General features: G+C 40.8%; 1 long non-coding RNA gene across 1 annotated transcript; it reads left to right on the top strand.

Annotated features, from left to right (window-relative positions):
- The first annotated feature begins 1,342 nt into the window (after positions 1-1,342).
- On the top strand, positions 1,343-22,259 carry LOC134471865 (uncharacterized). The gene is made up of 3 exons (XR_010041574.1): positions 1,343-1,435; positions 6,503-6,638; positions 21,314-22,259. It is a non-coding gene; the product is annotated as an uncharacterized LOC134471865 (long non-coding RNA).
- The last annotated feature ends 1,787 nt before the right edge of the window (positions 22,260-24,046 follow it).

Here is a 24,046-nt window from a genome sequence, read left to right as displayed (position 1 = left end):
GTGTGTACTGCCCAGACCTCTGCAGAGTCCAACCACAGTGTCTCTCTAAAGGTCTGTCACCATTAACAAAGTTCCAGATATCATTCCTAAAGAGAAGGCCACTAAAAATTTCTAAAAGGAAATAAACACCAAAAGCTGAAATTTCCATGCCCCATTCAAGAAGCAGCATGGCTGACTCCAGTCATTTCACCCAGGACACAGCAGTTAAAAGCCGATTTCGCCATGACAAGCAGTTAACCACCTGGCATAGTATAAACCTGCATGAATCATGCAGGACAAAACTCCTGCCCCTCACCCTGAAAGCCAAGACAACCTCACTTCCATCCCCCTTGTGCTACAAATCCCAACTGATAAGAATTTTCCATATGCATATCATCTCTCCATTTGTTTTCATCAAATTAATATGACCATCTTCCATGTTTTGTTTTGTTTTGTTTTGTTTTTGCCAGGGATCAAACTCATGACATTGAAATGACCAGGAAAGTGCTTGAGCCGCTGAGCTAAAGCCCCAGCCCTTCTTCCATGTATTTTTATTGTAACAAGCTTTAGTCTTAAATCAAAGTTTAAAGTTAAAAAAAGAATACCAGTTAGAAGAAAGAAGCTAGTGTCACACAGTTATATTTGAGTTAATTTCTGGTATTCTTAGAATTCATAGTTAAAAATCTAGTAATGTTTAAAACCTTCCTAATGGCAAAGAAATGTGTCCCTCATCTTACACTGTGGTGGAAAATGCAGGCAAATCATGTAAGCATAACCAAGGCTGCCTTGTGAAAAGTCTAGAAAGTTCGACTTTTCTAACAAAAAAATCAGGTGAAGCCCAAGAAAATTTGTCAGAACAAATATTGTCAAAAGCTGTTCATAGCCTACAAACAAATCTGACAGACAAATCTGCTGTATAAATAGGTATTTCTAAACCACAATTCTGACCTGGCTTTCTAAACACTATGTTGAATCCACAAAAAAATGAGCTTCTGCTGTATCTCTGCTCTTTTATTTATCTTCAGAGTTGCTATGGTAATATTCCAAACTCTAATTTTGTCCTAGTATGTAGCCTGTCATTACACAAATTATCAAATTTGGGACTGCAGAGCCCCAGGCCAAAATCACTGGCTTAGTACCAAAACTGAAACTTGGTAAGACATATTCACATTTATAAAGAAAAGTCCAAGTCCAACAGTAGTGGAATTAGTATCCAGGCTGACTATCTGCCTGGGCATTATCTACTCCATCCATATTTACTCTAAATTCTAACCTGGTTTCATTTAGTGATTCATAATTTACCACTTCCTGTGGTTGACATATATAAAAGGTCATGGAAGTTCCTGTGTTATAATCGATTCTCAAGGCAACAGTGCTGAAGCGGAAATTTGAATTTTCCTTTTTTCTTAGCAGTGGTGCTGGTATTGGGGACTGAACCTAGGACATACACTCTGAGGTAAGTCACTATGTTACCCAGGCAGAACTCATCAAACTTGTGACCCTCCTGCATCAGCCTCCCAGAATGCTGGGATGACAGGTGTGCCTCACAACTGCCCAGCAACAAGTGGCAATTTTAAGAGGTGACGAGGTGATGAGGACTCAGCTCACTCGGACATTTACATTAAGTGCTGTGATGTCAGTCTCAAGAGAGCTGTGTGATTTATCCCAAACGTGTATTTGTTATGACAATGTTAGGGTAGGAGGTCTTTGGGAGGTAATTGCCCCGTGAATGCAATCAAGGTCTTCAAAAGTCTTTCTCTTCTTCCTTCTCCGTATCTGTCCCTCTTTCCATTTTCTCTTCTCGATTTGGCTGTCTGTCTCTGTCTGTCTGTCTTTCTTTCTCCCCGCTCTCTCTGTTACACACACACACACACACACACACACACACACACACTCCTTCTATATTCCTTCCTTTGTTTTTTTTTTTTTGGTCCCCTTACCATGTTGGCTATTTTCACAGGATTTCATCTCTGACTATTGAAGATTGTACCACATTGTTTACTTTCAAAGGTTTTCTTCATAAAAGCGATTGTGTACATTTGCAGTGCATGCTGATCACATCTATCACGAAGATGGAGTCCACTCACACAGCACAGGGCAATCCTTTCATTTTTTTCACCCCATAACCCTCCTCTCCTTCCTTGCTCTTCCAACTTCAGATCCCTTTTCCATTTATAAAAGTTCTATTTCATCATATTTCTCTTCAGCTCTTTTCGTTTTACCCCTTTGGCTCACCTCCACGCCTCTCTCCACTCAGGTTCCTTCACCCACTTGAAAACAGTCTCCCAGGTCCTATTTATCTATCTTGGGTTTCGCTTTGTGCTCTAAGGGTTCTTTCCCCGGGAGTTTTTAATGCTCAGGAGGCCACTGGAACAAGCATAAGCTGTGCTGCACTGCTACAATCACAGGCTCACTGTCCAGTGTGAGCTCTTTCATGTATTTGGGGGCAGCGGAAGAGGTGAGGGAATTCCAATAAGCACACATGCTTTGCAAATTATTTACATTCAAAAGGTTTCTCTCCACCATGAATTTTATAACTTGCATCTCCTCTTGATCTTCTACACCAAGAAATGCCTGATAAGATGAAGTCCCTTGATGTTAGATTTCTCAATTCCAGAACTACGAACCAAATAAGCTTCAAAATCTATCAGTTACCTGGTCTCTGATCCTTCACTAGAGGAGCCAAAAATAGGCTAAGATGCCACTTAACAAATTTAAAATCATATTTGACTTTGCTCGCTCTTTTCTTAGAAATCAGTGTATCTTTAAACTGCTGTGTACCTTCACGAGGATGTCTTTTAATTCACAAAATTTTTCCCTTACCCATAAATTTTTTATAATTTCTCCTTTTCCTCTGCTTTTTCCTTTCTATACCTTTTATTTTTCGGTCCCTTTCCCATTCTTGTCTCAGAACTGCAATAGCAGCCAGCACAGCTTTAATGGTAATGGATCCAGACTGAGCTGACCTCCTAAGGAACAGGCTCTCTCAAGAAGGTAAACACAGGCCCCCAGGCCAGTTCTCCAGGAAAGCCTCAAGGAATGGGGAGGGCTTGTGTCTCTCCTTGCCATGGTCAGAAAGACATCCTCTCATTCAGTGTGACAGCCCCAGTTTACTGTTTAGATGTGTGCCCTGTCAGGTCTCTCCTCAGGCACCTGTGCACATGCCATCTAAAATCAATGTCAAGGGTGTTTTAAGTTTTAAGTGTTTGACAACAATGATTTCCTTTGAGTAGCATTGCAGAATTTTTCTATGGTTTTTAAGATTTAATTTTGTTCCACTAATTGTTTGCTACAAGAAAACACTGCATTAAATATCCTTGCACATAAGCTTTATCATCTGTCTGCTCTTTCTGCATGTCCATAAGTAAATTGATGGGTAAAAATAATTGTGTACAGATCCTCATTCTTAATGTATGTAGCCAGATTGTTTTCTCTATGTGTTAAAGTTAATTACATTTCCTCTAGTATTGAGCACAGGAAATGAGGAATGACATGAATCCAAATCATGGAAGAGACTTTTTGGCCCAAAAAAAAGAATTTAGTTTCTTATACATAATTCAGCATGATAGCATGGAAGTCTTTACAAAGAAAAGGCACATAATTTTCAAGCATTACAGAAAAGTCCTCAGAAATGTGTGAGAAAGGATTTTAGGGAAGGAAGGATAGTAGCAAAGAGAAAACTATAAGGAAAAGTATTATTTTCAATTATTAGGATCTTGAAAACATTCTGAAATGAGTTCTTAATAAGCTGGTGGTCCTCTGAATTTTATTTAAAACAGCTATACTAAAACTTCAGATTTAACCTGTAGAGAATATAAAATCAATGGATTCCTACATAGATATCTATTAAGTATAAGAACATTAAGAGAAACACATTAAACAGGTCTACTCTGATAATATAACCTGAAATCAATCTTCCTCTCTATTCTTTCACGTTCTTGATAGCCTTTTATCATGACAGTTCTTCAGTCTGTAAATATATATTCACTTGTGTTTTATCAGTCCAGGGTCCACCTGCCTGGCAGGCCTGACTCCCATGCCTGCCTGCTCCTTGGGTACCAGGGCACTGCACAGCATGAATGCAGAACAAGCAGTACACTTAGCCATTTGATAAATAAATACATAAATCAGTAAATAAATAAATATTTTATCTAAAATACCAAGGATCAAAACATTATTATGCTTCAATACCTGTCCATGTCAGTAGCTCAGAAAGGAAGAATTAAATCAACATTTTAGAATCTAAATGAATAAAATTACAGGATTTACTCATTTAGCAATATATTTTGCTCAAATTAAGGTATCATTCTTCTATTTCATTTTCTTGAATACCAGTGAGAAGCTGCTAATGCAGATTAATTTTAAAATGATAGCATGCTAATATATAACGGGACTCCTTTATTATTTGAATAGAATCTGTCTGTCAAAAAATAATTTATTTTCTCAATGACTTGTTTCTCCAGCCACAATTATTCCAACCAGCTTGTCCAAGTGGCTCCAGGGAGATAGGAAATTATTAAATGTGAGAAATAATTAGAAATTAAAATGCATTGCATATAGTATATAATTAATGAATGTGGGAGGAGAGTTGAAATGTGTTTCTAATACATAGAGTGAAAATTAATATAGAGAATTTGGAAGTGGAAATTTTGCAAATAAAGCTGGAGCTAACAAGTTAAAAAGTCATAATACTCATGTGCATCGGTTGCTTAGATATCATGAGATAAAGTGAAACCAGGTTTCTAGTGAGTGAGGAAAATGAAAAGGAAAAGGCTCACTAAAAATCATCTCTCTTTAGCTAAATGAACTACTTAAAATGATGAAGAGTTCAATGGTTTTAAGATTAATAGAACTGAATCAGCTCACGGAGCGGTAGACATACTATCCTGAAGGCCTTGCCTGTGTACCCATCCGTCTGGGGCAAGTCTGCCTGGGCCCAAGGTAAATGGCTGTAAACAGAGGGGCAGGGAGACATGTAAACAGGCATGAGATCCAGAAATAAAAGACAGCACACACAAAGTTCAGGAATTATACAGATGACTAAATTTATGTGAGTTTTATTAAAGGGAAATTGATACTAATCTACCAACGTTTGAGGAAGTTGAATTGCCAGAGACACTATTGTGAAGCCTTTATAAATCTTTATAGTGTGTAGCTTTAAAGTTACTGTCGCCTTGTTTGGCATCTCCCTACCCAGACCTCCGGATTAGACCGCTGAGGACAGTGAATGAGCAAGTCTAAGGAAGGCAGGGAGGGGACAAGTGAGTTATTCACACGTACAGAAAGCCAGAGAGCTATCATGTGGCCGTGCTTGATATTGCTGCGGACCGTGGGCTCCTTCTCGTCCTTCCTGTTTCTAAATAAATGATTGCTTCTCTTTTTCTATCACAAGAAAATGAATACCATGGTACATTCTGACAAATTTATGTAAATCTGCTCTAATTGGTGCTTCCTTTTTTTTCACAATTAAATACAAAAGGAAAAACTAGAAAAAAAACACATACTTCTCGACTTTGAAAAGGGAGTAGAAACAGGTTCCAAGTAGGAGTCAGAATTTGGGGAAGCAGGCCTGGTGTGGTGGTGCACAGCTGTAATCCCAGCACTGGAGAGGCTGAGGCAGGGAGACTGCTGAGAGTCAAGGCCAGCCTGAACTGCATATTAAAACACTGTCTCAAAAATAAAAATAAAAATAAAAACAAAGCTTAGACCAATTGCATAGGTGAGCCTTTTTTACCTTTCTTTCACAGTTTTGTTTTCAGGGTGGGTCCAGTTAAGGGACTGGTAGGACAATCATGGTTACAGCTTCAATAGATATAGGCCTGGTATAGACCAATGGGAGGAGCCACAAAAAGGGGTGCAATTTTCTATAATACATTAAACTGGTAAATTATTAATTATAATTGTACTGTGAAAAATTAGTGTAAATGTTATAATTTTAGTCCCTAAAAAAAAGCAAATTCATTGCAAAGAGTCCTCAGACGGTGGGAGGAGAAACTAGAATGAAATTCACAAAAATTCAAAAATTGTTTTAAAGACGCAGAATAACTAGTTTATCTAAAGGTTAAAAACAGAAAATGACTCAGAATATAATGAAACTAAATCTAGCTATACTTACAGAAATATTAATGAGAAAATGATTGAAAATTGGAACTCTGGGGGCTGGGGATATAGCTCAGCAGCAAAGTGCCTGCCTGGCAAGCACGAGGTCATGAGTTTGATCCCAGGTACAAAAAAAAAGTGGGAACTCTGGCATCAGCTGCTCCCTGACACACATACACACATTAAATAAAATGAAACAAGTATGTTTAAAGTAAATGCCTGAAAAACAAAATGTCCTGTGTGAACAGTGAACAATTAACACAAGGACAGCATGATTGGAAGGCTATACACATGGACAAAATAAATAGGGATGATTCATAATTATACAAATGCTTTGCTTGAATGTAACATATAAATATGTGTGCAACAGTTAATTTCAAAGTAGATGAAGCCAGTGTCAGATTTTTTTTTTTTTTTCTTGCAGAGCTGTGAATGAACTTGTGGCCTCATGCACACCTACAAGGCCTCCACCACTCAGCTATCGTGCCAGGCCCTAAATCAGATTTTCAAAAAGAATAACCTAAGGACAATGGAAGATTTTAAAGGCCCTCTCTTAGCAGGTGATAGATAATTAAGTCAAAAATTTGATATTTTTTAAGCCTTTTGTAATGGAACTGCTTTCCTGACTTTTTCTCAGCTTTCAGTATATAGAAAAGCTGTTGATTCATGTTGATTTTATATCTTGCTAGATTGCTGCATTTGTTTACCACTATCAAAGATTTTGGGTGGGATCTGTAGGGTCTTCTAAGCACAGAATTATGTCTTCTCCAGACAGGGATAATTGGATTTCTTCCTTTCCTCATTATATCTCTGTCATTGATTTCTCTTACCTGATTTCTGCAGCTAAAATTTGAGAACCATATTGAACAGAAATAGTGGAAGTAAATGTCTTTCCCTTGCTCTTGATTTTAGAGAAGATCCTTTCAGATTCTCCTCACTCACAATGATGTTGTCTGGGGTCTGTCATGTGAGGCCTATAATACTGAGGAATGATCCTGCAGTGTCGAGTTTCCTCGGGTCATCATGAAGGGATGCTGAATTCAAAACACTTATTCTGTATCAACTGCGATGGTCGTAGGTGTTGTTATGTTTGTTCTATTTATGTGGTGTGTTACATATTTTGATTTGCATATATTGAACTGTCCTGGAATCCCTGAAATGAAGACAAATTAAACATGGTATATAATCTTTTTACTCTGTGTGTGTGTGCGTGTGCATATGTGTGTGTATGCAAATGTAAGTATTTCTTTTAAATGCTGTAGGTATTAGAGTATTTAATTGCTGCAGGTATACTTATTTTGTTTCTTTATTTTATATTTATAATAATACACACTGACAGTACAAAGTCACTACATTCATCTTGGGCGTTGGACCATGTACTTAGGTCATCTCTTTTCCCTCAGCTCCTTAACTCCCTCCCTGTAACTGTTGATCTCCCTCCCCTTTGCAAAAGGATACCTACTGCTTGCTATTATCTGTCTTTTATATTGCTCTTGATTTATATTTTGAGGTTCTTGTTTAAGAGAAAATTATGCAATATTAAAGTTGGGTGTCTGATTAATTTTACTTACTTTATGATCTCAAAGTGCATTCATTTTCCCACAAAGGACTCGTTTATCCGTCTTTATGACAGAATAGTACTCTGGTGAGTAAACACATTCTTTATCCATTCATCTACTAAAGAACATATAGCCTACTTCTAAGATCAAGCTATTGTAAACTGCTACGATATACACGTGTATGCATGTTATCACTGGAATTGATGTCTTTAGGTCTTTCAGGAATAGGACCTACAAGTGGACTAGCTGAGCCAAATGAAATTGCTATTTTTAATTTTTGAAGAATCTGCATATTGATTTCCATGGTATTTGTAGTAGTTTACATCCCCTCCAGCAATGTAGAAAGATTTTGTTTCCCTAATAGTCTTTTGATCATTTATTTGATTTCTTAATGATAACCATTTTCTTGGCATAAGATGGAACCTCCTTGTGTTAATTAGCATTTCTCTAATGGCTAGATTCTGAACATTACTCACGTATTTATGGGCTAATTGTATTTTTTCTCTTAATAAGTATTTTATTTAGGTCAAAATTTTTTTTTAAATTCTTTGTATATTCTAGATATCAGTTTTCTGTCCAAGGGACAGCTCGCAAAATTTTCGTTGCATTCTGTACATTGTCTCTTCATACGACTCATTGTATTTTTTGCTAAGCAGAAAAATTTATTTCATTTCATTTATTATATTTCATTTCATTTATTTTATTTTATTTTATTTACTCCATTTGTTGATTCCTGGTGTTATTTCTTGCAAAACTAGGAGTTTGTTCAGAAAGCCCTTGCCTATACTTACGTCTTCAAGATTTTCAGATATTTTATCTTCCAAAAGATTGTTTCTAACAGATTTTTTTTTCATTTTTGTTTAGTACATGGTAGAACAGTTGAGTCTAGATTCAGTCTTAGGCATGTGTAGAGCCAGTTTGCCTAGCACTGTTTGTTAGAGGCTGTCTTTCATCCACTGTATGCTTTTGGCCTCTTTGTGAAAGATCCAACAGTTGAGTGTCTCTGATGTTGTTTCTGCATCCTCTACTCTATTACATTCTTCCACATGTCTGCTGTTGTGCCAGTACCATGCTGACTTTATCACTTAAACATTGTTGTAAACTTGAAGTCATGGATGGCTGTGTCTTCTGCTTTGTTCTCACTGTCAGGACTGGTACAACCTTTATTTTGCTGAGTCTCCTCAGGTTCCATATAAATTTTAGGGTGGTTTCTCTAGTTCTGTGAGAAATACAGGTGATTGAGATTGGATTCTGTTTGGGATTGGATCAAGTGGATGTGCCACTTTTGGAGATGTGGCCATTTTGATGTATTGGTTCTGCCTATGGAGAGACAGATGGTATCTTATCATTTTCTAATGTTCTTTGACCCCCTTTTTCAGAGCACTGTGGTTTTGGATTTAGAAGTCTCACTTCCTGTCTTAGTTAACTTTCTGAATATTTAATTTTCCTTGATGCTTTTGTGAACAGGAATTTTTAACATTTCTTTCTCAGTGGGTTTAGTATTGCAGCACAGTAATGCCATTGAATTCTATGCATTGATATTTTATCCTGCTGCTCTCTTGAATTTGGTTATTAGTTCTAAGAGCGTTTTGGTGAAAATTCTTGGGTTCTTAATGTAAAGGATCATGTCATCTTCAAATAATCATAATTTTATTTCTTTTTCTCCTGCACACATTCCTCTTCTTTCTTTCTCATGCCTGATTACTAAGGCTAGCGTTGGAAGGTCTAAATTGAACAGGCGTGTGCCTGTTCAAATTTCTTATTTTTTTCCTGATTTTAGGGAGAAAGATTTCAGCATTCTTCCTTTTAATATAATGAAGACCACAAGTTTGTTATGAATGACCTTTATCAGATTGAGAAATGGTCTTTTCTCTATTTTCTTCTCCATTTTTATTATGAACTGATGTTGGAATTTGTCAAAGGCTTTTTTCTGCATCTATTGATGATTATTTGGTTTTTATCTTGTTTCTGCATTGTGATATATTATTTATATATAATAAAATGCATGTGTTGAACCATATTTACACATCTGGGATGAAGCCTACTTGTTCACGATGTATGTTCAGTTCAGCAATTTGTTGTATTCTGTTGCCCAGTATCTTGTTGAGGATATTTGCATCTGCATTCTAAAGATATTGTCCTCTTTGTTGTATGTTTGTCTGATTTTGAAAGCAAGGTAATGCCAGCTTCTAGGAGAGAATTTGGAAGTAATCTTTCACTTTCATTATTATTGAAGAGTTTAAGAAGTATTGATGTTAGAACTTTTCTAAAATTCTTGTAAATTTAAGAGTGACTGCAGTGGGCCCTGGGTTTTTGTTACTTGCTAAGTAGTCTTTTATTACTGCTCTAATTTAATTACCTAGTATAGAATTATTTGGGATTTTTATGTCTTTTTTGTTCAGTATGAATAATTTATATTTACTTAGGAATCTATCCATTTCTTTTGGATTCTTCAATTTATTCAAGTGTAGGTTTTCTTAAGTGCCACTAATCTTCTGGCTTCTGGTATGCTGTGACTTTGGCTTTTCTATTTATTTGTTGGTTGGTTTTGATTTTGGTTTTGATCTTGGTTTTTGGAGACAGCATCTCCTCTATGTAGTTCAGGCTGGCCTTGCATTCACAAGTACAGCTTGTCTCAACATTTAAGCACCCTCGTACCTCAGTCTCGTCTGTGCTGGAATCAAAAGCATGTGCCATTAAGCCTGGATAATTTCATCTTTTTCATTACTAATTACATTAATTTGGGTCTTTCTTTTTACTTGGAAAGATTGTCTAAGGGTTTTTCTATTTTGTTTACTTTATAAAAGAATCAGATTTTTCATTTATTGATTCTTTGTAATTTGTTCTTAGTCTCAATTTCATTAATTTCTGCTCTGGTCTTTAGAATTTTCTTCCTAGAACGAGAATTGGATTTTAATCTTAGCTGTTTTTCTAGAACTTTGATGTGTATCATTAAAATATTTATTTGGACTTATTCTGTTTTTCTAAGATGAATGTTCATGAATAAAAACTTTCCTACTATGATTGTTTTCATTGTTACCAGTAGGTACTGGTATCTTGCACTGAAATTACCATTCGGTTCTAGGAACTGTCTGATTTCTTCTGTGCTATATTTATTATTCAAGAGAATATTGTCTGATTTCCATATGCTTGCATATTTTCTGTGATTTCTTTTGAAAACTAACTTCTAGTTTTATTGCACTATTGTCCGGAGCCGCTTCCGTCCCGCGGAATGGAGCACACGAACACTTAGCCTCTGCAAGCACCTTTATTGACTGGGCAGCAACCTCAATACATGTCCGTCCTCGACGGCTTCTTCCGTGTTGTGCCCCGAGCACTTCCTATGCCTAAGCTTATAAGGCTAGTACTATCCAACCATGAGATTACACGTGGAGACAGGCAATTGGGTGATAACGGGGAAGTAATCAATGACTACCATATTTGGCGGTGGCAGTGAGCCGAGCAAGAACCCAGAAGCAGGATGTAGGCGCCATCTTGGGCACACGATGGGCGGGGGAGCAGCAGAGGCGGCAGGCGGGTGCCATCTTATGAATATGCTCTCATGAATAACATGGCAGGCTCCCAACATCTCCCCCTTTCTTATTTACAAGCAAATGACAGTGAGGTCTTCCAAGTGACTACAGTGGTCTGTACCCCGCTGTGTATGGCTCTGTGGCTACCCTCAGGCACAGGTTGGCCACCCCTGTGTCCAAAGGAACCTTCGAGCCTCATCCCTTTGCGCGGGGCTAGGGTATTTAGGATGAAACCTAGATGCATACAGGCATATAGTCTGACCTCTCTCTTATACCCCCAAGAGTAGAGTGTCATGTAGTACCATCTGGTCTCGCACCTTGGTGCCTCTTGCTGTCATTGTGTGGAATGGGGCCTGTCTTAGGTTGAGCAAGGTGGGGTACCTCAGTCTTACCCGTCTTTGGCTCACCCATCCAGCATTTTATAACTGATGCTCTGCGACATGGAGGAGATATGCAGCCACCTGGCTACCAGATGGGCCCCCCTCCGCCAGCTGCATTGCTGCCATAGCTGTGAACTTGACCTGCTGCTGGGTTTGCATCAAGCGGTCTAGCAAGCATTTGACGACCACCAACCCCACCAGTATGGCAACAATAATCAGAATCCAAGTAGTCAAATTGGGCCAAGAGAACCAGGAAGTGACATGGTCCCACAAACCTTTTAGGACGTCCCTCAGGGTAGACAAATCAAACCTAACTGGGTTTAATTGAACCTTTTCTATCTCGTTTAACTCTTGATTAACAATCACAGACAGATTATGAAATTTTGGCAGATAAGTGTCCTGTAACCACACGGTCATAGTTTTTGTGGTTTCAGTCAAGTTGGTGCGAACGGGAGTGACGCACACCCGGAAGGACAGCCACCTCTGGTCGCAAAGTTGAGTGGCAACCTGCCACAGGGCATCGATCTCTTGTCCGATGAGTTGGATTTCTTCTTGTAGCCAGAGTATTGCTTGGCTGTTTAGCTCTATTTGTTGTTCCTGGGCTCTAATGGTTTCCCATGTGGCGTTGCTCAGCCGATTGACCGCCTCCATGGTCAACGCAAGCTGGTCGGAGGTCCATGCCTGCAAAACAGCCTGTCCCACTGCAGGGACAAACAAAGAAGAGACCACCCCCGCTGCCTGCCACAACCAATCTTTTATCCCTCTTTTAGTTCTGGTTGGTAAGGAAGAGAGCGAGATCTGCTGTGAGACCGGTCCAACCCAGTCCTGGGCTTGCACGGGAATCCAAAGATAACTTGGGCGGTAAGCTAGAATGGCGAAATTAGGGTAACCATTCCAGCAGTTGGACAGTGTGCAAATGGTCTCATTGGTCTCATTATCAGCAGATGAGTTACAATAAAAGGAATACCGATGGGAGAGGACAAAGACAAACGGAGGGTCTACACAAATCTCCTTGTTGAGCGGGTGGGTCTTATTGGCTGCCCCGGTGGCAGTGGAAGTATTGGACAGTGTCTGATTAAGTGTCATGAAGGGGCGAAGGTCTAAGCATGCTCCCATTATATTACAGAGCTGATGTTGTGCAAATATGGAGGAAGTATGTTTGAGGGGGTTAGATTGAGGCTCACTGCAGTAACTCATAGACAACCAGGCAGCTTCCACCGAGTAATTTTGGATTTTGGATATATTACCCTCCTTTCTAGGGTGAGTGGTCCAGAGCCACCATCCCTCCTGTGTTACAGGGTAGGGATGCACAACTGGGACACAGCGGCGCCAGAAGAGTTCTTCTGGTCTAGTCATTCTGGGAATATTAGAGTCTTCTAGTCTAGTCATTCTGGGAATATTAGAGCAGGATTCAAAGGACGGATGCCTTGGGGCCTGGAAATCTTTATTACAGTCAGGCAGTATGGGCCACCGCGCCTCATTAAGGGTCAGACAGGTTTTTGGGGTTTTTAATCCATCTGACGAATTGACCCTGGATGTACCCTCACATTCCTGGCGTGTCCAATTAACAAATTCCAGCAATGGGAATGTCAGGTTGGCCCTTTCTTTGGTGATGGATAAGTTTGCATAAGAGAGTATAATCGTATCGGAAGTAAGCGGGAAGGAGAGGTTAAAATCATAATGGGTACGTGAAACATGCTTATGAGGGAGGTCTAGGATAGTCTCGCCTAGCAAACTTGACGTGAGTGGGGGTTCCCAAGGTACCTGTGACCGGTAACGTCAGGGGAATCCCCCAGACCTCAACTGTCGCATTGTTGGGAGGGCCATTGCTTTTCGGTGACGGAGTCATTTCCCAGCTCCTGTGGTTCCTCCGTCCGCGGCGCATTGGAGATCCTCACCAGTCGTTCTGGAATCCACACCGGTTCCTTTCCTGGTTTCTGTGGGAAGACACAAACCGCACCTCGGGTCCAGCTGAGCGCTGGGTCCGGGCCATTCCATTGTCCTGTAAGGACATCCTTCCATTTTACCATACCCTTATGCTTAGGGGAGGGACTTGTGTGCTCCTCTGCAGGGGAGCGATCATGTGCATTCAGATTTAAAAAATTATATGTAAACAGAGCCAATGAGAGTCTTCCTTTCGGGGGGAGGCCATGGCCTATTCCCTCCTTTTGTTTTTGTAAGACAGTCTTGAGCGTTCTATGAGCTCGTTCAATAATGCCCTGCCCTTGTGGGTTATAGGGTATTCCATGTTTGAGGGTTACTTGCATTCTAGAGCAGAATTGAGCGAAGGCTTGGCTGGTATATGCCGGGCCATTATCAGTCTTTAGTATTTTTGGCCTTCCCCATGCAGCCCAGGCAGCCAGGCAATGATTAATAACATGTGTGACCCTTTCACCGGTTTCTGCAGTGGCAAAGATAACCTGCGAAAGGGTGTCAACAGACACATGCATGTATTTAAGGGTTCCAAATTCTTGAATATGGGTAACATCCATTTGCCAGATGTGATTGGGACTCAAGCCTCTAGGGTTGATTCCGACAGAGGGTGTAGGTAGAAGAACCGTGCAATCTGAGCATAACCTTACTATCTCACGTGCCTGTTGTCTAGGTATCCCAAATCGTGCCGCTAGGGTGCACGCATTAACATGATACAAGGAATGGAACTCCTTTGCTGCTGAATATGGGTCCTGGAATTCGAAGATCCACAAGGGGCGTGTTGCCGCATCAGCGACAGCATTGCCCTGGGACAGAGGTCCAGGCAGTTGACTATGGGCCCTAATGTGAGTGGTGAACACCTTACCCCTGCGGGAGAGCAGCAGGTTCTGTATGTCTTGTAATAAGTGAGTAACTGTGGAAGAGGGCTTAATAGGTCCAGCCGATTCTAAGATCTGCATGGCATTGACCACGTACTTGGAGTCTGAAACGATGTTAATGTTCTCTGGACACATTTGAAGGACCTTTAACACAATTTGGAGTTCCACTACCTGAGGCTGATCAGGGGCGAACTGGTGAGAGACCGGGGGGTGGCCGGCCACTACATATATATGCCCCTATCCCCGATTTCGACCCATCCGTAAATATTACCGGAGCATTCGCGATGGGCTGTGAGGAGGTTATTTTAGGGAAAATAACTGGGTGGGCAGTCATAAATTGTAGGAGAGGGCTTCTGGGCATCTGATTATTGATGGGTCCATGAAAGGAGCATCTGAGGATAGCTCACACATCTACACAAGCTGTTAGGGTTTGTATCTGTTCCTCAGTATAAGGAACATGCAACTCAGCGGGCGGGACGCCAAAATGTTGGATGGATTGTTGGACAGCTCTTAGGGCGAGAGAAGCTATCGCTTCTGGGTAGTACTGTATAACCTTAGCAGGGGAGACTCTGGGATGGACCCAAAGCAGGGGTCCATCTTGCCATAAAGCGGCTGTAGGTTGTTTTGCTGTTTTCAAGAGGCATGCGACAAAAGGTTTTTCTGGGTCAGTACGTTGCAGTGCTGCCTTGGTTAGTGCTTGTTCAACCTTCTGCAGGGCAGCTTCTGCCGCCGGGTTGAGCACCCTGGGGGAAGTTAGATCTGAGTCTCCCTTGAGAATTTCAAATAGGGGCTGTAGCTCGTGATTGGGCAAAGACAGATACGGCCTGATCCAATTAATATCACCTAGCAATTGCTGAGCATCGTTGAGGGTCTTTATGGTGTCCCTGCGGATGGTAAGCCTTTGAGGGAAGATCTGAGTAGGTGAGATGTTAGCCCCCAAATACGAGGTTAGGGCAGACTGTTGGATCTTGTTTGGGACCACATGCAGGTTAGCCTGGCGGAGTGTGTCAACCAGTGAACTGAGGGCAGACCATAGTTTGACCTCGTCCTTCCCAGAAAGTAGGATGTCATCCATGTAATGAAAACACCTGATGGTAGGGAATTCTTGAAGCACTGGCTGAATGACCGAGCTGACATACAGCTGGCATATAGTGGGGCTATTGGTCATTCCTTGGGGCAGAACCTTCCATTCAAAGCGTAAATCTGGACCCTCCTGATTGATCGTGGGCAAGGTGAATGCAAATCGGGGGTATCTGCCTCATGTAATGGGATAGAGAAAAAACAATCCTTCAAGTCTATCACATAGAGAGGCCATCCTCGCGGTAGGGCTGTGAGTGCCGGCAGGCCTCGCTGTACTGTTCCCAGCGGCTGGACCTGTGCATTGACAGCCCGCAAATCATGGAGAAGCCTCCACTTTCCAGATTTCTTTTTGATAACAAATATGGGGGTATTCCAAGGGGAAGTGGACAGCTGGATGTGCCCCAGCCGTAACTGCTCTTGTATCAATTGAAATGCTGCCTCTCTTTTCTCTGTAGGCAGAGGCCACTGCGTCACCCAGACAGGGGTATCTGACTTCCATGTCAATTTTATGGGAGTGGGTGTGAGAGGCATTGCAGCGGCCCCTAAGAAAAACCCAACCCTTTCCTGTCTTGTTTAATGGTAGTGGACACAGGAGAAGTATTTCCTTGCAATTTGATTCCCAGGCCTTTACCGGGGGTATAGCCCATCCGCTTCATCATGTTTTGAGACACCTCAGAACATCCCGTATGTAGGGTGATGTCCATTTGGACTAGAATATCTTTGCCCCAAAGGGTTACTGGGAGGTTAAGGACATAGGGTTGAAAAGACCCACCATGTCCCTCCTCGTCCTGCCAGGGAAGGGACTGCGCACTTATACTGGGTGAATGCACAAATCCCAATCCCTGAAGGGTCTGTTCTGCCACATTGAGGGGCCAGGAGGCCGGCCAATCTTTATGAGCAATGATAGAGTGGTCAGCGCCGGTGTCTAGCAACCCCTTAATTTTCTTACCATTGATTGAGAGGAGCAACATGGGTCGTTCCTGCAAGGTCATATGAAGGCCAATAAAATTTTCGCCCGTGGACCCAAATCCCTGGGCACCCCGAGACTGTTGCTTAGCTGGATATTGACCATGCAAGCTGGGCAGAATAAGTAACTGGGCTATCCTATCCCCTTTGTTTATAATCAGTGTTCCTTGTAATGACTGAGCCATAATCTTAACCTTGCCCATATAATCAGAATCGATGACACCTGGCACAACTGTAAGGCCACGAAGGGCCACTGAAGAGCGCCCTAAAAGCAGGCCAACAGTATTCGGTGGCAATGGCCCCTTAAATGAAGTTTCTATCAATTGGACTCCCATGTCAGGTGTTAGTATGAGTCCGGAGGTGGCACAGAGGTCCACTCCTGCTGATCCTGGGGTGGCCCTAACTGGCTGTTCATTCCCAGGAAGAGGTTGTTGAGGGGATGGGGGCCCGCCCGGTGGGAGGGCCCCCTCTGGCCGTTTTTTGACTGGGACTCTTTGCGGCCAGTTAGAGAATTGCCCTCCTTATCAAAAACGGAACGACAGTCCTTGGCAGCATGGTGGCCCTTACAGCACCGTTGACATAGGCCTGCTTGTCCTCTGCTGGGTGTCCCACTTGGTTGAGGGTGGTCACCTTTGCTTTCTTTATTTGGACAAAATCTCCTAACATGTCCTGTCTGGCCACACTCAAAACATTTTTTATTTCTTTGTGTCTTTTGTTGTGTTGCTGGGGTGCGAGAGCTGAGGGCGGCGTTAATAGACGCGCTCACCAGGGTTGCAAGGCCTGAATTGGAAAGCGGCCCCCCTACCTCTCTGCATAACTTGGTCCAAGTCTCTAGACTCTTATTTTTGTGCGGTGTAATCACTGCACGGCAATCCTTGGTACACTGTTCAAAGACTAGCTGTTTTACCAGGGGCTGGGCTACACTAGGGTCTGGAAAGACCTTGCCAGTGGCATCTAACATCCTGGCCACAAAATCAGAAAATGGCTCTGTTGTTCCCTGCACAATTTTGGTAAGACAGGCGGTATGTTCGACTGGCTTGGCAAGTTGTTTCCAAGCGGCGATGGCACACTTAGTAATCTGATCATAAACTGCCTGAGGATGTCAAATTTGATCCTGCGCATGGGCTCCCTGGCCTAATAACATATCTTTGTTCCACCTGACATTGCGCTCTCTAGCGTTTTTCTCAGCCTGCTCTCTGCAATATTCATCATTCCATGCCTTCCAGTCCATAAATTGGCCTGGGGACAAACACGCCCTTGCGAGTTGTGCCCAATCCGAGGGTGTCAGAGGGGTGGCTCCTATGTTTTCCAAAAGAGCCTGCGTAAAGGGGGCATTGGGGTCATAAGTGGAGACTGCCTCTTTTAACCCCTTAACCACTTTCATGTCCAGGGGCTGATAATAAGGCGCGCCGGCCTGGTCCTGGAGGACCGGGTAGAAGCTGGGAGCGTCATACGAGGCAAGACCCCTACGCAAGACGTCCCATAAACTGCCATGAAATGAGCGGCGTCCAGAGAACAGAAGTGTGGCAGGGAAGGGAGGAGGCGGCCCCCAACCATCAGGGGCACTCATTCCCTGGGGTGGTTCCCAGGGAGGGGCCGACGGGACTAACCCCGCCTCGCCGGGGGTGCACATTTCCTGCAGATCACTCTCCACCCTCTCGAGCTCCTCCCCTAGGCTCTCCATCATCCCTTCACACAAGGCTCCAGCAGGTTTATGAACTTTTTTATGAACTTTCTGCCCTGTATTGTGATGTGGGCCTATCTTACTGTCAGTTTCCTCCTTTGGGCCCACCTTAGGGTCTTCCCCCTCTGAATCTGAATGGCTCGGTGAGCCAACCTCTGAGGCCTCCCTGGAGCTCTCCAAGCACGCCTGCTCGAAAGCGTGGCGTGCCTCTTTGAGTCCCTGGGCTGAGCCTACCATACTTTCGGTTTTGAGACATGCCCGAACCATCTCCCAAATGGGGCGAACCATGGGGTCAACACCCGTGCCTTGCTCTTCTGCAAATTGAATGTCTCGTCCTAATTTCTCCCAGGAGGGCAAGGTGAGGGAGCCGGTGGGCAGGAACCACGGGGCCAAATCATTGATGCATTTGAAGAATTGTAAAACCGTTTGTTTTTCCATCCTAATTCCTCGTGCCCCAAGCAACATCCGCAATGATAGAGCGAGGGGGCCACAATTAACATTGCCCATTTCAGCAAATATAGAAAGCCCCGAGGCGCTATAGCCAGCAGGGGCCTGCCCTTCCTTTTCGGGCAAAATCGACCCTAACAAGGGGTCGGCTAACAAATCCCTTAAAGTGCATCCACCAAGGGCCGGGTTGAGCCTCCACTCACCCGCAGGTACGTACCGTCTCTCAACACAGTCACAGGAGTCGCAGAGGGCGCGGGGGCAATCGCAGGGTCCCTGTACGGGCCACCAGCTGTCCGGAGCCGCTTCCATCCCGCGGAATGGAGCACACGAACACTTAGCCTCTGCAAGCACCTTTATTGACTGGGCAGCAACCTCAATACATGTCCGTCCTCGACGGCTTCTTCCGTGTTGTGCCCCGAGCACTTCCTATGCCTAAGCTTATAAGGCTAGTACTATCCAACCATGAGATTACACGTGGAGACAGGCAATTGGGTGATAATGGGGAAGTAATCAATGACTACCATATTTGGCGGTGGCGGTGAGCCGAGCAAGAACCCGGAAGCAGGATGTAGGCGCCATCTTGGGCACACGATGGGCGGGGGAGCAGCAGAGGCGGCAGGCGGGCACCATCTTATGAATATGCTCTCATGAATAACATGGCAGGCTCCCAACACACTATGAGATTATAGTGTGCCTTGATTCGTGCATACTTAACTAATGTTTATTTGCTAGTTATAGAGTCAATTTGGAGAAAGTTTCATATGCTTCTGAGAATAATGTGTACTCTGTTGTCATTAGGTGGAACATTGTAGATAACTATTGTCTATTTTTTAAAGGTTTGGTTAGATTAAGACATTTCTTCATTGATCTTCTTTCTAATGGATGTATTTATGATGTTGTAACATTGATGTCCCTCATGCTAATTTTTTTCTATGTTTATCTGAGCTTTTTGTCCAATAATATCTGTTTTTTGAAGTTGGATGTGCTATTTTTGGTGCATATATGTTTATGTTTGTTATCTTTTCTCATTAAACTGTTCCTCTCATCACTGTGTGGACCATTTTTGCCTCTTCTGATCAGTTTTGAAGTCTGCCTTTTCTGCATATAGGTTTGCTACATTTGCTTGTTTTTGGATTCTCATCCCACGGAATCTTGTTCTCCATCCTTTCATTTTTAGTCTATAGAGTTCTTCTTTGGATGCAATGTTTTATATACAGAATACTATACAATAGCTTTTCTCTATCAGCTTTTTGAACTTTGTCAATAGTTTAGATTTCTGGAATGTTGCCTATGAAGTATCTTAAGGAAATTTTTTACTGATTGTGAGTGTTTGGGGTTTATGCCTCGGACTTACATGCTTCTATATGCCACACTACATGTTAAATTATTTCCCTATACTTGGAGACTTTTTGCAACCAATTCTTTAAACAGGATTTTTATGTCACATATAATGTCTTCTTATTTTTCACTAATCTCAGATTATTCTTTGTGTAACTTGCAGCTGTTGGTTTAAATTTCCACATTCTCTGGTTGTTTTTAGATGCCCTTAAGCATATATTATAAGGACTAAGTCTGTCTTCCAGTTCTGAAATTTTGTCTTCACATTAATTGTTTCTGTTGTCCATGGCCGTGACTCGAATTTTTAATATCCTGGATTTGTGTTTGATATATTTTTATGAACTCTAATTGTTTGCTAAACATGTCATTTATATTTTCTAACATTTTGTTTAGTTCATCTAGGTTTCAATTTGTGTCTTCTGTAAATTCACTTATTACTTTGTTCATTAGGCCTATTATCATTTACTGCTTCTTCTGTGATATCCTCAGGCAATCTTTCTCATTTAACCTTTGTGTCTGCTTTTATCATTTTGAATGATCCAGCTGTCTGTACTTGACTTCCTTCCCCTTGATGGTCTATGGATCATGGATCAACTTTGTGGAACTTGAGTATTTTGGAAATCATTTAGTTGCTTTGATTTTCGGTATTTATATTTTTTCTGCATGTGTATGGTGTGTTGAGGTTTTCTGTTTGATTATATGAGAATACCTCTTTGCTTAGTGTCTGCTTTTCAGTTAGGCCTCTCACTACAGGGCTTTGCATCCATCCCAAGATCCATTAACCTCTGTTAATGTGAGAGAGGAGGATGCAATGTAATTGGCCCAGTACTCAGTTCCGGAGGAGTCAACCACAATATTTCACTGGCACAAAGAATATTTGGACACTGCAGTGCCTCAGTTCATGAGTTCATTTCATTCCAAAATTTTGGAAACAATGGTACTGTTTTTGCTGGAAAGATAACTGATCCTGTTTGTCATCAAAGCAGAGCTCATAAACAAAAACAAACTTGGGATAAATGCATCTATTTGTGAAACAAATGGTTCACAAAGTAAAGCAATCATGAGGTACCAATGTACTGGCATGGAGAAAAATTCAATTAATAGCAACAATTCTGCTACCCCAGCGATAATAAAAAAAAAATCAGCAAAAATAGTAGAGTCACCAAAAATCTGTATATTTATGTACCATAAGAAACAATTATGTACCAACTTTAAACATAGAAATAAATCTATATTTGTAGTATAAATTTTAAAAAATCAAACCAAAAGTATCTTCTAAATACAATTTGTGTATGCAAATAGTAGAAAATAATTCACCAATAATGATGTTGAGTTAAATAAATATCTGAAGAATAAAAAAACTTAACTACTGTACTAGTAAAGACAGAAGGGGTGAGGAATGGGAAATAACTCATCTTTGTTTTTCTTTCATTTTCAGAGCATGAAAGACAAGAAGCAGAGAGAGAGAGAAGTGAGGAGCCAGAAAAACATAACCTTCTACGTTAAGCCCCCAGGATCCTACCTGTTCTGACCAGGATCCATTTCTAACAGTACATTTAGTTATATTTATATCTTCCTAATAAGTAGCATCTTTAAAAAAAGACAAGAAAGCAGAAATGCAGAGTATTATTATACAAGAAGAAGAGAAAAATAAAGAAAAGTAGAGGTGATGGGAGGTAATAATAAAGGGCATGAGTATGAACAAAATACATTATACACTTTGAATCACCAAAAATGTGAAACTAGGAGTAAACGTAGATGAAAGGAGGAAAAGAGTGAAGTGTAGCTGTGCATGTACAAATTCAGCAAACTAAAGCCCATTAATTTATATGATCTAAATAAGCTATTTAAAATGTACTAAACAATTAAAAAAAAAAAAAAAACCAAGGCAGAGTAGTTACACAACTTGCCTACATTCACATAGCTAGGAAGTGACAGAGTCAATAGCACACCCAAGGTTATGATGGTTTTAGTTTATGTAAAGAAAAAAGGAGTCAAAAGAAAAGCATGTGGCTCTAGTTTAGAAGGCTAGCAGATCAAGTTTGGACAGGTCATCTTTAAAATATGTACTCCAACCCAGGAATAATGGCACTACAATGTTTTGGGAGACTGAGGCAAAAGAATCTCAAGGTCAAGTCCAGTCTAGACAACTTAGTGATTTAGTGAAACTGTTTCAAAATTCAAAAAGGGACTATCTTAGTGCAAATACTCTGTACTATACAAACAAAAGCAAAGCAAACGGGGCAAGAATGTGTTTACTATTTAAATTAATGGGATGATTTCATGAGTATATATCTATGTCAAAACTTAGCAAATGGTACTGTTCCAAATGTAAAATTCATTGTGTGTCAGTTACATAAAACTGTTTTTCATAAAGTATAGAAATTGTGAGATGGAATTAAAATATTTTTAGTATTTCCCCCAAAAGATGAAAATAAAGAATAGAACTTAACAACATGCTGAGTACTATAATCAATTTTTTTTTTTTTTTTTTTTTTGGTATTGGAAATTGAACTCAGGGCCTCATACTTGTTGGTGCTGCACCATTGAGCTATATCCCTTGGCCCTGAGTAGTTTAATCTTGATAAATATTTATAAAATTTTGTGGCTGATAACTGAACATGTTTTTTATAGGCACATGGTTTATACCCCAAGAGGGATTGATCATTGTCTGGTGAGGAGGATAAATGGTTTTCAAAGAGGTTTATGAAAATCTTCACAAGTGAAAGGAATATTCATTATCCATGAGGCTATGCACTAGCTTTGTAGACAGATCCCCAATCCAGCCACAGCCAGAAGAAGCCACATGCCAAGGCCCCACCATCATTGGGAGCATTAGTGAACCTCTGCCCATGGCTCTTCACTACTGCAGGAACCCTGAATTGGAGGAACCAAGGTGCTGAATTCTATCCACTACATGGAGAGATTGGAAGACAATGCAAGAAGCATGTGGGATGAAGAAATGGATTGAATCCATGGAACACAGGAAAATGTCAAGACAAAGGAGCAGAATACAACCCCAGATCTGCAGCCCACACAGAACAAGTTCAGGGGATACAGACATAGCAGAAGTTAGAAGTCACACACCTAAAATTTCTGAAAAGATGGCCACTAAAGTAAAGATATAATTAGTTCTTATATTGTTTGGTTAATTTTAGATGCCTATGTCTGATGGTCTGGACAGCTATTTTGAAAGATAACACAAGGCACTATGGTAGACATTGTTAATTTCCTATTATCTTGTTTTGAAGTCCTGTATCATTTTCATTGTTGTTTGTTTGTTTGGTCTTATTCTATTTTATTTTGTTTGATTTTATCATGTTTGGTGATATGGGCAGTGATTCTGAAGATAGCAAGATATATTATGTTTGCCATTGCTGATTTCCTATTATGTTGTTTTGAAGTTCTGTAACACTTTAATTGTTTTGTTTTGATGGGCTTTATTCTGTTTTGTTACATTTGGTTTTATTCTCTTGAAAATTAAAAAAAAAACTTAAATAGAATTCTTAACAAATAACACAAATATGAGCATGTTTTATGAAGTTAATTATATGTCTCTAAATGTGTAGAAGGTAGTGAAGGGAAAGTAAAAGTATCAAGATGACCTAAGTGTACCCTATGATGAAAATTTATGATATATCACAAATATATTAGATATTTAAATCCATAGTTGAATTTTTTTGAGACAGGATCTCCCTACACACCCCAGGCTGTCCTCAGACTTTCAGTGATCCTCCTGCCTCAGCCTCCCAAGTGCTGGGATTATAAGGATGCACCATCATGCCTGGAAGTAGTTGAAATTTAAATGCTGATTAAAATACTTAAACTATATTTGCAGCTAAACAGGTGGTTTGCGACCTACCAACATATTTGTTTTCAACATTGCCTTATTAATTGTGATAATAGAATATCACATATATAAACTTTAAATCCCACAGTTTTCACTCAAATAGACACTTCAAGTGTATAAAATTAATTGCTCTAATTACCAGCCATTATGTAGACTGGAAATGATGGCTTATTGGACTACAATACTCAATATGAATACAATGAAAAAAATAATCTCTTGAATATTATTTGCAATCAGAAACAAACAATACTTTTACCTGCATTTTGAATAAGAAAGAAAGATAGAAATCATCTTTTTAAAAAAGGAATGTGAACAGAGTTC

This window comes from Cavia porcellus, unplaced genomic scaffold (genome assembly GCF_034190915.1).
Source record: "Cavia porcellus strain 051 isolate PalLab524CR breed Dunkin Hartley unplaced genomic scaffold, mCavPor4.1 scaffold_20, whole genome shotgun sequence".
Classification (NCBI taxonomy): domain Eukaryota; kingdom Metazoa; phylum Chordata; class Mammalia; order Rodentia; family Caviidae; genus Cavia; species Cavia porcellus.
This window is presented reverse-complemented; position numbering and strand designations above follow the sequence as displayed.